Raw genomic sequence first — 12,974 nt, forward strand, 5'->3', positions numbered from 1 at the left:
AATACACACACACACACACACACACATAAATAATATAGTTTGAATTTCAATTTGGAACATGTTGACAGTGCAAACGTAGTGCCCCACAGTGTGTCTACAGTGTAACTGTTACACTTGGTACATGTAGTACTAAATCTATAGACACACAGTAAACACACAGTGTGACAGAAGAGATCATGTCTTATGACCCTGTATTAAGGGGTACATGCCAATCCCATAGAAAATAATGCAAACATACTACGGGCAAGGCAGATCAGTGTTGCAAAAGAGAATCACTGAAAATTCTACAAATTTTAGAATTTAATAAGGTTAACCATAGTGTAAACTGAGAATATTTTAGAACTTGATATTTTACTTTAGCAGGTCTATAGTTGGATCCTTGCTAAAGCCCATTTCGTAAAACTTTTGTTGTTGTCTTTGTTTGTTTGTGTGTGTGTGGGGGGGGGGGGGAGGGGGGTTCAAGTTCAAGTCATCTTTATGACAGTATGGCTCAACTTTGAACCCGAAGGGCACATATTCAATAAATTTGACTATTTGGTGTCTGGTCACAGAGGATTATGAATACCAAAATCAAGAATTTTTCTGATTCCCGTGTAAACGATAAACGATATACCCCACCCGACGTTCAAATGAATTTCATTTACCTTTTTTCCGAACAATTTTAAAGAAAAAATCATTTATCTACACTGGTCCAAACTATTGGAATTATTATCTGAACCACGATATAAAAACAGCTCCCTCTTTGTATTCATTTAAACGGAAATTAAAAGCTTTTCTTTTGCAACTTTACAATAACATTTGCCATGAATCGGATTAGTTTTACACGTTATTCATTTTGATACCCTTTTTATAAAATCCGCATAGTTGTTTACACATTGTCACTCGTACTGGCTGACCACCGCCAAGTTCGTGAATAAAGTTTTGGGTTAAGTTAGTCATGCAGTTGATGGATTTTTCTTCGGGATCTGCACTCTATATGCTTATATAATGAGGGATTTTTTTTTTCCGTCTGGTCTTGTTTCTGTCTTGTTTTTGTTTTCCACCGTCCAACCCTCGTGTATCGTTATCTCCGTTGTGCTAGTCTTGCTTCCTGTTGTAGCCTGTCTTTTGCGTTTAGCCTCGTCGATGTCCCATTGTCGCTTTATGTCCGTTTATAATTAATGTTGTCATTATGTGTTTTTTCCTTTTCTGTCTGACTCTTTATGGGCCTCCATTTCTGTTTCTATTTTGTCAATGTTTTTAAACATTTTTTTCTCTCTATTTTTTTTCTTTTTCTGCTGTTGCAACTATTTTCGCTGTTGTTGCTTCAGATATTTTCGTTGCTGTTCTGATGCCGATAATTGTTACAAATATTTTCACTGATTCTTTCTCTCCCGAGGGGCCCACACTCTACAAGCTTCGTCTTTTCAGTGGGTCCCTCGGTTTTTCGCCTTGTGGATGTACGTTGATATTCCACTTTATTTCAATTTACTTCAGGCATTGTAATGTATCTTTACTACAAGTATACAAAAACTGTTTTACTCTGTTAAACTCACTTTGTTTGTTTGTTTTTTGATACGATTTTTATCACTGAAGAAAGAGTGATGTATGTTATGTTATTTTTTTATTGTCGAAAAACGGAATAAACTTGAATTTGAATTTGAATTTGCATATCCTTATACAGGACGAGGAAATATCGTAGAAGAGTGGGAAGGGGTTGTGAAGATATAGTGATTGACCCCAGAAGTCAAATAAATGACTAGACGCAATATTGTGATGTTCACAAAATTTATTGATAAACATGGTCACAAAATCAAGAAACACTGACAAAAAAACTAAAGAAAACATTGAAAAATCATCGTGGTACATTTAGTATTTTCATTGCATAGCATTAAGATTATGCTCTACATCTCATCAACAGTGCTTCATTTCTTAGCTCAATAATATGGACAAATCTAAAGTGCTGTTTCACAATAAAATTATTCATACTTATTAGATAGTGCAATGCAAAAACAACATGTACAATAAACTGTCACTAAACTCATGGACTCAGTATTCACACATGTCCTTGAATACCTATACTTTGTAGGCATTGGTAGGGATATCCATACGACTCATCATCATCCGATACATGAACTAGTATGGTATCAGTAAAACTTTCCTCAGCTATAATCTGTGGTCGCATGTATCGTTATTCTAAACATGCGCTAGAATGAACAATTCAATCATTTCCTCATAGCGACTATCGTGAACCATGCACACCAATAGTTACTTTAATGCATATCTATCTAATTTTTTGTTCATTTAATACAAGAAACTATTAAAGCTCACCTATCAACCACCACGAATTTTCCTAAAATTAGTTAAAATGTGCTAATTAAACAATCATGACTAAAAGTAACTAATGGCAAATTCATGTCTACCCTAAGTCGCGGTAGCATTCTGCTCTTTTAAAGTATGGTACGGTCCCTCATCCTCGGACAACAACTATAATACACATCAATTCATGGACGCCGCCATTTTGAATTATTTTCCTCACACAAGCACCGCCATCTTCAATTCCATACTCATACCAAAACGCCCTCCACCTGTATTTATAATGAATCATCGAAAAGTAAAAAAAGAAATCACACTTCAAATACTTATCTAAATTTCACTATTTCCATAATTTTTGTGAATATAACCTTACCTTTTCAAAATTTCTTCCATTGCTTCTTACAGTTAAATTTTAACTAGCTGTCACGAGCTTAGTCCAAATAAATTTCACCTGACGTCTGTCATTACATCAAATTCAGTGAACTTGTAACAAATGTTCAAAATGCCAAAGAAATAAATGTCTTTCTCATACTGTACTACCTAATACAGAATGTATTTATGAAGAACACAATTCTCTGTGTCCAAAAAGAAACTCTGCCAAATGATATCGTAACTAATTCAAAAAAAAAAAACACCAACACAGTTTGCATACACGGCCCATTGCCACGCAAGATGTATGTACAACGATGCCAGAGGGCTACATGACCTCATGCACAGTGCAGTGCATGAACAGATGCGAGTGTACAGATCCCAAACTGCAAGTTTATCGAAAATTCATAAAGAACTACATTAGTTCCCAACACGAAATTCTAGTTTTCATATCGGGCATGATCGTCTCGAATGCTAACAGCATTCCAAAATTTTCACTGTTTAAATTACAAGGCACATTAAAAAAAAAGAATGCTATTGTAACGAAATCTATTTCAGACAATTCCTTAGCTGTAATAAATTCATAAAACAAACTACAGAAGTCTAAAATAATAAAGCGTTTTCATTACTTCATCAATTACCATTTCTTGTCAGAAATATAGCATAATTTGAAGTAACTGTCAATAACTTAGATCAGAGTAAACTCAATAACAACGACAACAACAAGAATAAGAGTAACAACAGCACGGTCACGATGAATTGAAAGCAGAACTGATGTTTTCGTTAATCCCTCCCAATTCAATAGTCGCAGTTTTACATGTTTTGTATGTTACACTAACATAAACATTATAATATGTTATATATCAGCATACCGTTCCGATGCATTCAAAAATAGCAAAATTCAATCCTTTTTAAAGTGGTCTTTGACTGCAAAAACTTTGTCCAGTGAGAAGCTGCAATGATCACCATCCAAGAAGACAATCTATCCCTTTTTTCCTCTTGAAATATGAGTTACAACAAGCACAAATTTCATACAGAAAGGCGCAGATGAGTTGCGTAAAAGAAGCAAGGCAAATCCAAATATCACCGAAAAATACGGGAAAAAAGTGATAATGTCATAGGTATCACATGCTTGGTGACGTGTCTATTGCACTGTCTACTGATTACATACATTTTGCTTGATGATATATATTTTTTGGTTTTGTTTTGTTTTGGGTTTTTTCTTTTTTGCTAATGACGTGAATAACAACCTCTAGTCAGTCTATCCAGAAGATGAAAATTATGTGACAATGCATCACAGAACCAGCAAAAAAAATGGCCAGACAAGGATTGTCATAGTTAAGGGCACTCTGAAAGAACACACTTTATACGCTTTAATTGAAATAATTCATAACTCAATTCAAATGGACCTTTCTAACCTGTTCAAGTGACTGGAAGGAAGTACAAATTGTGGAAAGTGTTCACTGAGAAAAAAAGGCCTTGAAGAAGTAATAGGGTCTATTTTCATTTTTTCTTCTATTTTCACCCTCTGTTATGGGGTATGACATACCTAATATCAAAACTAATATCCAGAAGAACGGCTCTTTCAGAAAACATACAGACACAAAAACGATAGACTGGGTTGACTTTTTTGAACTATTTTGATTTCTCAAGCAAAGTCGAGTCGTACGACATTTTACCCAATGATTTTTACGTGAAAGTTTACATATTATTTTCACCTGAAGAATACAACACCAGTACTACACATCATTGTAAGACACAAATGTGTAAGATATGTTGTCTTTTTCCAATAGTCTAACTGTGAATAGATTCAACACACATATAGAAATGACATTTGTGTTCGAGAACATTGCGATTTTTTCCTTCCATGATACTTTGATAGCAAACTGATTACAATGTAATACTAATCCTTAAAATGCACTGTTTAAGATATCAGTACCTCTGTCCAACTGATTCTTGGTAAGTCCGTTGATCATTTTCCGTCATGTTTGTCTTTGATGGGAACTATCCAGACAAATTTTGGACAAAAATGTCAAGATTGTAAGAAGCCTGCAGGAAAAAAACACACACGATATTCCATAGTGTTTTCATAATGTGCTCACAGAGTGGAATTGAAGGGTGTGAGGATGACATCACACTTTCGTGTGGTTTCTCGTGGAGAGTTCACAGAGTAATCTTCCGTTTCACTCTGTGGATTGATGTGAACAAAGTGTGCACAATGTTAAAACGCTCGAAATTAACAGTGTGAAAATATTTCACATTTTGTTTCATACTGTGTGACATCGTGTTTTTTTTTTCAGCAGGGGAGAAAGCTTTAGATTGAATTGTTTTCATCACCTTTAATTTGTCTTTCCTTTCATTTATTTTCTCTATCTATCATCATACAAAATCATTTCAAAGTAACAAAAATCATTAAGTTTTTGCACAAAGAAGGATAATTACCAGAGAGTAAATCTTATCTACACTCATCATCGATGTCATGCAGACTAGGTTGTGTCATAGCAATTGGATAAATTCATTCTGGTCTCCAGTAGCTTTACCTCACAAAAGCATTTCTACTCAACTCAGAGGTTTTATACCGGCTTGACTTTCATCTCCACAAACGTGAGTGGCTGGCTGCCTGTGGGCCATGTTCTCCAAAACAGGTCCCCTGCATTCTGAGATCCTCCTTGGTAGACACCATTGAGATTGGACTGGCCACACCCATTATACCACCATCCACCTGTCGCAGAGGTGCAAGAGACGTTTACGTTGGGGTCGTTGAATCGATCCCCTGTGCTGAAGGGGGATCCGCTGTGCGCGGTCAGAGCATCCCCTGGTAAACACAGGTAAGCACAGCAGTGGAAGCAAAAGTGGCAAATAATTGGCAGACAATAATAACCAAGTAAAGAAATCGAGATATGGCATAGGCAACTTATCTCCCACCCTCCTCCTCCCTTGATTCTCTCTATCCATAATCTAGGCCAGTTTTACCTTTATTGCATTTTCCCCATAAACATTACTGGTTTTTTTTTGCCATAGATATTTATTGGTGAAGGATGTCATACACCCCTGTTCTTCATCTTTATATTCGTAGCATACAATTATGGTTACACGTTATCATTGTCATCTGTTGTAATTGTAGTTTCTTTACTGAAACATGCGTAAGTTCATTCAAATTATTTTCAAGAAAAACTACAACAACAAGTGTGATTTTAAAGAAAGGGCATGTCAATAACACATACTTTCCAGTGCTTTCGAATAATGAAATAATGATGTATATCAGTAGGAATGACAGAGACAAAAAGAAAAGAAATCTATTTCATATTGTTCGTGTTCATACATGCTTGTCTTTACCTCCATTTCCCTCATACTGGGAAACTGAGAGTCGATAATAATTCTCGGCATTATCTAAAGCAAAGCTGCTGTATTTGGCGTGTCGTCTGTTTCCGCCATCGTCCTCGATATCGATCCGAAGTTGAAATGACCTTTGACCCAGTATCCGACGAAGGGGCTCGTTGCCCAACCAGAGGTTTCGGTCTAGATCGCCGAAACCAGATGTATAGTCCTCCCAGCTTCGAGAAAAATTGCCTTCGCTGTCTACACGACGCTGGAAAACCTACACATTTTGGATGAAGAAAAATATATATGTGCAAAGACCTTCAGATGAAAATATCTTCGGCGTAAATGCTCACACAAATTAATAACACGACTTACGCGGATTCCTTCGTTCTTAAATGAGGCCTAGGAGCTTGATATCATAAACATCCTGATTTGTAGAAAGAAACTGCTAGAAACGACTGAATACACGTAAAATGTAATTGAGCTTGAGATGAAAATGCTTTCAACATGTTCTACTTTTCGGAATATACAAGGCAATTCAAAGATTTATTGACTAGTTGTTTGAAACTGATTACTTGCACGCGAGCATTGTTCACCTATATAATAATTTTATATATAATTATATATATATATATATATATATATATATATATGAAGAGTTTGTTTGCAAAAACCGATAAGTCCATATTTGTCAAATGGAGATATTTGCAATTAAAGGTCAAGAAAAATTTATTTTGACCATTACTTCAGAAATGTACCTATATGTAGTGACCAACATATCATTTCAAAGGTGTTATTTTGTACTTTATGACAGAGACCTTACTTCAAAATCTTCAAAAATGGACTTATCGGTTTTTGCAAACATACTCTTCATATATATATATATGTATACATATACATATATAATATATATATAATATTTATATATATATAATGTATATATATAATGTATACATATATAAATAAATATATATATATATAATTTATATATATATATATAATACATATATATATATATATAATATGTGTGTGTGTGGGTGGGGGGGGGGGATGTGTTCATTTACTAACCGTCCATCCACCTCCGTCAGTGTCCATATCACAGTAAACACGAATAGGCGACTGGTTATCAGAATCAACAGGTCTCAATGAGTAGATGCCACTCGAATGCAGTCCGTTGTTATGCAAATCAGAACAGTCGAGGTCCAAGAAACCTGAAGGGAACGGCATGAATTAAACCGAAAAAAAAAAACCGGAGCAAAGATGGCTTGAAATTAAAGGGACTGTACAGTACTGGTTTAGGTAGGGACTCATGTTTTGAGCATTCCTAAGTGAGATAATGAAAAGCCTCTTATGAAATATGAAAGAGCAAGTCATTTTAAAAAGGATTCAACGTTTATTTGATGAAAATTGGTATTCAAATGGCTGAGATATCCAAAAAAGAGCTAATAATAAAAGGCGACATGCCCCAACTTTATTAGTATCTCTTTGTTTCACCTTGTTTTTGGATATCTCAGCCATTTCAAAACTGATTTTCATCGAATAAACTTTTGATACCCCCTTAGAACCGCATGCTCTTTGACATCTCGTAGAGTGGTTTCTGAATATCTCACAAAACGTTAAAAGCTAAATCTTCACCTCGACCAGAACTGTACACACCCTTTAAAGTAGGGAAACACACGCACAAGCACACACATACACGCACATGTAATATTATATGGTTCATATATTTGTGTAAGAGTGCGTGCGGAGGTCCGTTACAACAATACAGTGATAATTATTGAAAACAGGACTCGAATGGAATTCTACAGTATTGCAATTAACACAAGAAGAGAGAGAGAAAAAAAGAAAAGTTCAATTTAAAGTTTAGCGAGGATATCACTACCTTTTTCTATGCCTATGCCCGGTTTGGAAATATGATTTAATCAAAATGTCTTTTTAAGAGGTAGTCGTCTTGTAAAGACAACATACGCTTACAGAAAGCTCCTGCACAAATTCAATCAATTTTGTTTTCTTTTCTATTCTTTAATGCAACCAAAACAAACAAACAAAACAAACAATATAAACCTTGTACATCTGACCAGCCTACAGCAGTAAAAAGGGTTCACTAAACAAGTCATCTTAAACTATCTGCCATAATCAAATAAGAAAAGAAGATGGATGTCTCAAATTCAATCAAGTTTCATGATAGGTCCTACATATTCATGCACTCACCTAATGTATGTTACGTACACGTGTGTATGTATTTATGGATGGATGTTTGTATGTATGTATGTCTTTATCTTTTTTTTTTACACTGTACCTATCATTATGTAAACACTGATAGCGCTCGAATTTTGCAGAGGCATAATTATACGCAAAATCCTCTGAGAGGCAGCTAGGATGAGAAAGGTTCGGGAAGATGATGCTATCAACTGGGAAGGAGTAAGGACAGCTACCTTGAACTTAGTGTTAACACCAAGCATTAAATCAAACAAGGGGATGATTATGCTGTGAATGGATGCAACGACAGCATTCATTTTCGTATACCGCGCTGAAAAATTGTCAATCGAGAATTTTTGTTTTTAATGTAATGGGCCTTTTTTTTTTCGTGTTGTAATGTAGAGGTGCAAGGATGTCATACCGAGGACTTCAGTTCGGAGATATGCATTATTGATGGTCGTGAGTTGATAGATCCTTACAAATCTGGAAGCAGCAGGATCGGGAAAAAGCACCATAACCACACTTTCAAAGTCGTAGTTCGTGGCATACACCTGCAAAATTAACATAATTATGCAAATAAATAATAAGTGTAAATGTCATTCAAACATATTTAATTTTATCACAACTAACGCAGAAGAAAAACGTTTCATCATAAAAAAAAAGAGATTTCACAGCTACAAATGATGTCAAAATACCCGTTTTTGCGTAAAGGGCCTTAGAAAAATCATTAGGCTGGTCTGTACAGACATTGTAGACGTGATTTAAAACTATGCAGCTGTCTCAGCAATGGAAAATGATAGATAGCTAGAAATGTGTGTATTGGTTCCTAAGATAGTGATCTACAAAACTAGGGTGAAAATTTGGACAACACAACAATGGAATTTAAATATACATATATAATTTTATCAGATTCCCTTAGTTTATATTTGATGATATAATTATGTTGTTGGTTTTTTGAATGAAATTTTACGTTTGGCATCGAATATTGTTATCTTTGAAATTTATCAGAGGGAGAATTTTGTTGGATCGTGACAATTTTCTATTTGTTCTCTTCAAAATGGTATGTATCGTGATATAAACGCCAGAAATATATTTTCGAATAACCCCCTTTATACATATAGACACGCACGCACACACGCACACACACACAAATAGGGGCCAAAAATTCTCATGAGTTAATCAGATAATACCTTCCAAGTGATTGCTAAAATAGAGATATGTTTATCCTGTTGTCCTATTTATTCTACAGAGCACCACCGGGTGAGATGTAAGACCCTAAACTTAAAGAAGAAAAGTTGCCTTTCTCAGTAAGCACTTTTAAACGGGGTCTACTTTCCTTCTATTATTTAGATAAGTTAGGATAGTCTATTTGGGTTGAGTTATATGTGACTATGCATCAAAAAGCCAACGAAAAGTCGCAAATCAAGATTTTACGTGATAACATATATACCAGATGAATTGAGTCAACCCATTCAAGTTTTAAAAGTTGTATACATTGTCTGAAAGATCAATTTGTTTGTTTGTTTGTTTGATTTATTTATTTTTCTTCCAACACAATTTCATACATAAATCAAGATTCTTTTCAGTAATATCACATAGAAAGTCAGTAAGCAGATTACAATGTACATGATTTAAAGAAGTAAAACAAAATTATAAATCGTCATACCAAATTTCCTAATAATTACCTTAGAAATTATGCGGAATAAGGACTCCACTTACATGTAAGTCCAAATTTTGGGTTCATAAATGAAATAGGAAATCGATTTTTTTTTTCGAAAGCTCTTTACTTTTTAAATGAAGAAATACGTGATCACGTATGTCGTAGAGGCCCCCTTTCATTTCTTAAACCCTTTACACACTCTCCTCTTTCAACATTAATAACTTTTGAAAAGGTAATGACTCTTCTGTCGCGTGATTAGTCTCCTTATTACTTAGATCAGCACAGTCGCGACGTCGGCGCGCCAGCCTGAATGCTATCGCCAAGTGCGCGTCGTTCGTTTATGTACATACATAACATACATAACACAGCGTTACATGGAGGCAGACATCTTAAAATCACCTGATTATCTTGACATCACCTGACAAATTTACGACGCGTTGATTGGATAAAGGGGAGGAATGGCATATTACAAAAAAAAGATGACGTTTGTCAGTCTCTGCCACAAAACACTGATTTCAGACTAATATAGAACAAACATGTTACAATGCGGTGTACTACAAACTTAACCTATTTTTAGACTGACAAAATGCAAATCGATTTCCATTAAAGTAAAAGAATGAATCTCATTTTAATCTGTGAACAATCTCTCGTAAACATCATTAAGGAATGCTGAATTATTCTTTAATTTGAATAGGGAATATTCATTGAAGAAACCTGTCCAGTTTTAGAAAAAGAAAAATACCCTTGTATTTAACAATCTTGAGCTGTCAAATTTCGACACGCGGTTCCATGGCGTAGCTACTTCTGACCTACGGAGGGGATAAATATATCGTTCTTTACTTCTTATCACTCTTGTTGTCTGTACTACCTTGTAACTTCCACAATGTGTTTGCCCGACGTCCTCCCACGTTGTGCCGTCATTTGAAAGTGATGCCTTTATTGTCGTTCCAAATTCGGAGGCGGTGAAGCGTCCCTGTACCAAAACCCCCGTAATCCAGCGCTGGAGACCTAGGTCCACCTTTGTCAATTAATAAATCTTTCGTTTAATTTCGATACTACTTTATGCAACCACAAAAAAAAATGTCATTCCATCTGTATGAAAAATAAAATGGCCTAAATTTTCTTATCCAGCAGGTTTTGATCGAATAATTTTTAAGTTGTGTGTATTTACATCAATTACCAAGTGAAGTCAAGTCTTGTTGTTCCCCTTCCCTGCAAAGTGCTGGAAAACCCACGGGTTAATGCTCTGCGTACATTCGATTGTCTAGGATAGTGAAATATTGGGTGCTGTTCGTTATTCCGAAGGTTCGCTATTCCGAAGGTTCGTTGTCCCGAAGGGTCGTTAATCCGAAACACGCAAATTTCCTATACCTAGAGCTTCGTTAATCCGAAAATGAAAAAGGGTTCGTTAATCCGAAAATTTGTGGCGTTATTCCGAAGGTATGTTATTCCGAAGATCGGTTAATCCGAAAATGAAATTCGGAACAATGAACCTTCGGAATAACGAATATTAGAAATAAAGAGCCTTCGGAATAACGAACCTTCGGAATAACGAGCTGTAACCGACATATTAGCGTGAAATTCGAATCTTACGTCCATACTTATAACGTCTTTCACCTGATTTCTTGTTCAGGTGGTCTTACGAATGACTCGTTCATGAAGGTACCCTTACATCACTTTATTACTTGACCATCATTGTTCGTATAGTCCATTACCCACTAAAACAATTAGCAGGCATATATATCTATATATACATCTATATATATATATATATATATATATGATAATAATAATGATACTATACTACTACTACTAATAATAATATAATAATAATGATATTAATAATAATAATAATTATTATTATTACTACTACTCTTATTTTGCGTAATTGAAAAATTGCATGTTTTACTCTGTTAGTCCTATGTGTGCTTACTATTCATGCATGCCCTCAATTTGTGTGAATGACACTGTATTGTATTAATATCATAAAGTAAGTAAATGCCAGCCAAATTTCCATCATCAAAATTAACAAGGCATTTCGTTTCAACACAGCCAAACCTGGTACCAGTCCGTAGGAAAATAATTCGAAAGCCAACCCCCGATGGGCCTCACGCCGTTCAAGCGACCGTTAAGGACGCCGTAGTGTGCATGGTTGCCAGCTCTCACAGAAGAGACGGATAGTCCGCTATTCGGAATCCGACCATCCTCTACCCCGAGGCGAAAACCCGGCTCTCTCTGGCAGCCTATCACATTAGAGTCTTCTTTCCAGAACGATAAGTAAAAGCGAGAAGAGAAGGGCAATATGACTAAAACGTGGCAAAATATTTCCTGTCAAAACAAAACGTAACAATAAAAAATATGCTTGCAAAGTTACAGCTATATACCCACATCCCAAGCAAATCATCAGATAGAAAACAGGAACATGATATATTACCAAAAAAAAAAACAACAACAACAACAACAAACAACCAAAAAGTCGGGAGAGATAGATACAATGTATTTCAGTTAAGGGGAGATTCAAAAAAAAAGAAAGAAGAAAAGTCGCAAGTGATAGATACAATGTATTTCAGTTAAAGGGCAGATTCTAAACAACTGACCTTAAGCTTAAGCTTTCTGCCGAGAAAAAGAGTTGATAAACGCACCCGAAAAGAGTTGGTAAACGCACCCTAAGACAGATATTCATTCCTCCCAAGAATTATTTGGTATAGATATTAGTTTCTTTCGTTGACAAAACCACGGAGGGAATACCAGTGAAATGCAAGTTTATAAATGCTAAACTAATATTCAGTTGAGGATGACAAAATTATGGCAATAGAAAATGGATGATAATTTTAGTTTCACACGTTTTCATACAAAATGATATCAGCTTTAAATGCATAGTGATTTTAATTATATTTTAATTATATTTTTTCTCAACTCCTGTTGGAAGAAAAAGATATTTCTTCCTCTATCCTATTCAATTGTTCTATTACAACTCTTATAGATACCATGCTTTAATAGCGTCTTTGATTTCCGTTCATACTGAAAAGTTCTAGGTTGATTATAGCTCTCCATCAACACGTTCTGGTTAGGATACTGTAGCAAATATAAGCATATTATTTTGATTACAAGTGAAACTTCTACATTCCGA

Source organism: Diadema antillarum, unplaced genomic scaffold (assembly GCF_040938485.1).
Source record: "Diadema antillarum isolate AM-2024a unplaced genomic scaffold, OU_Dant_1.0 scf00000014, whole genome shotgun sequence".
Lineage (NCBI taxonomy): Eukaryota > Metazoa > Echinodermata > Echinoidea > Diadematoida > Diadematidae > Diadema > Diadema antillarum.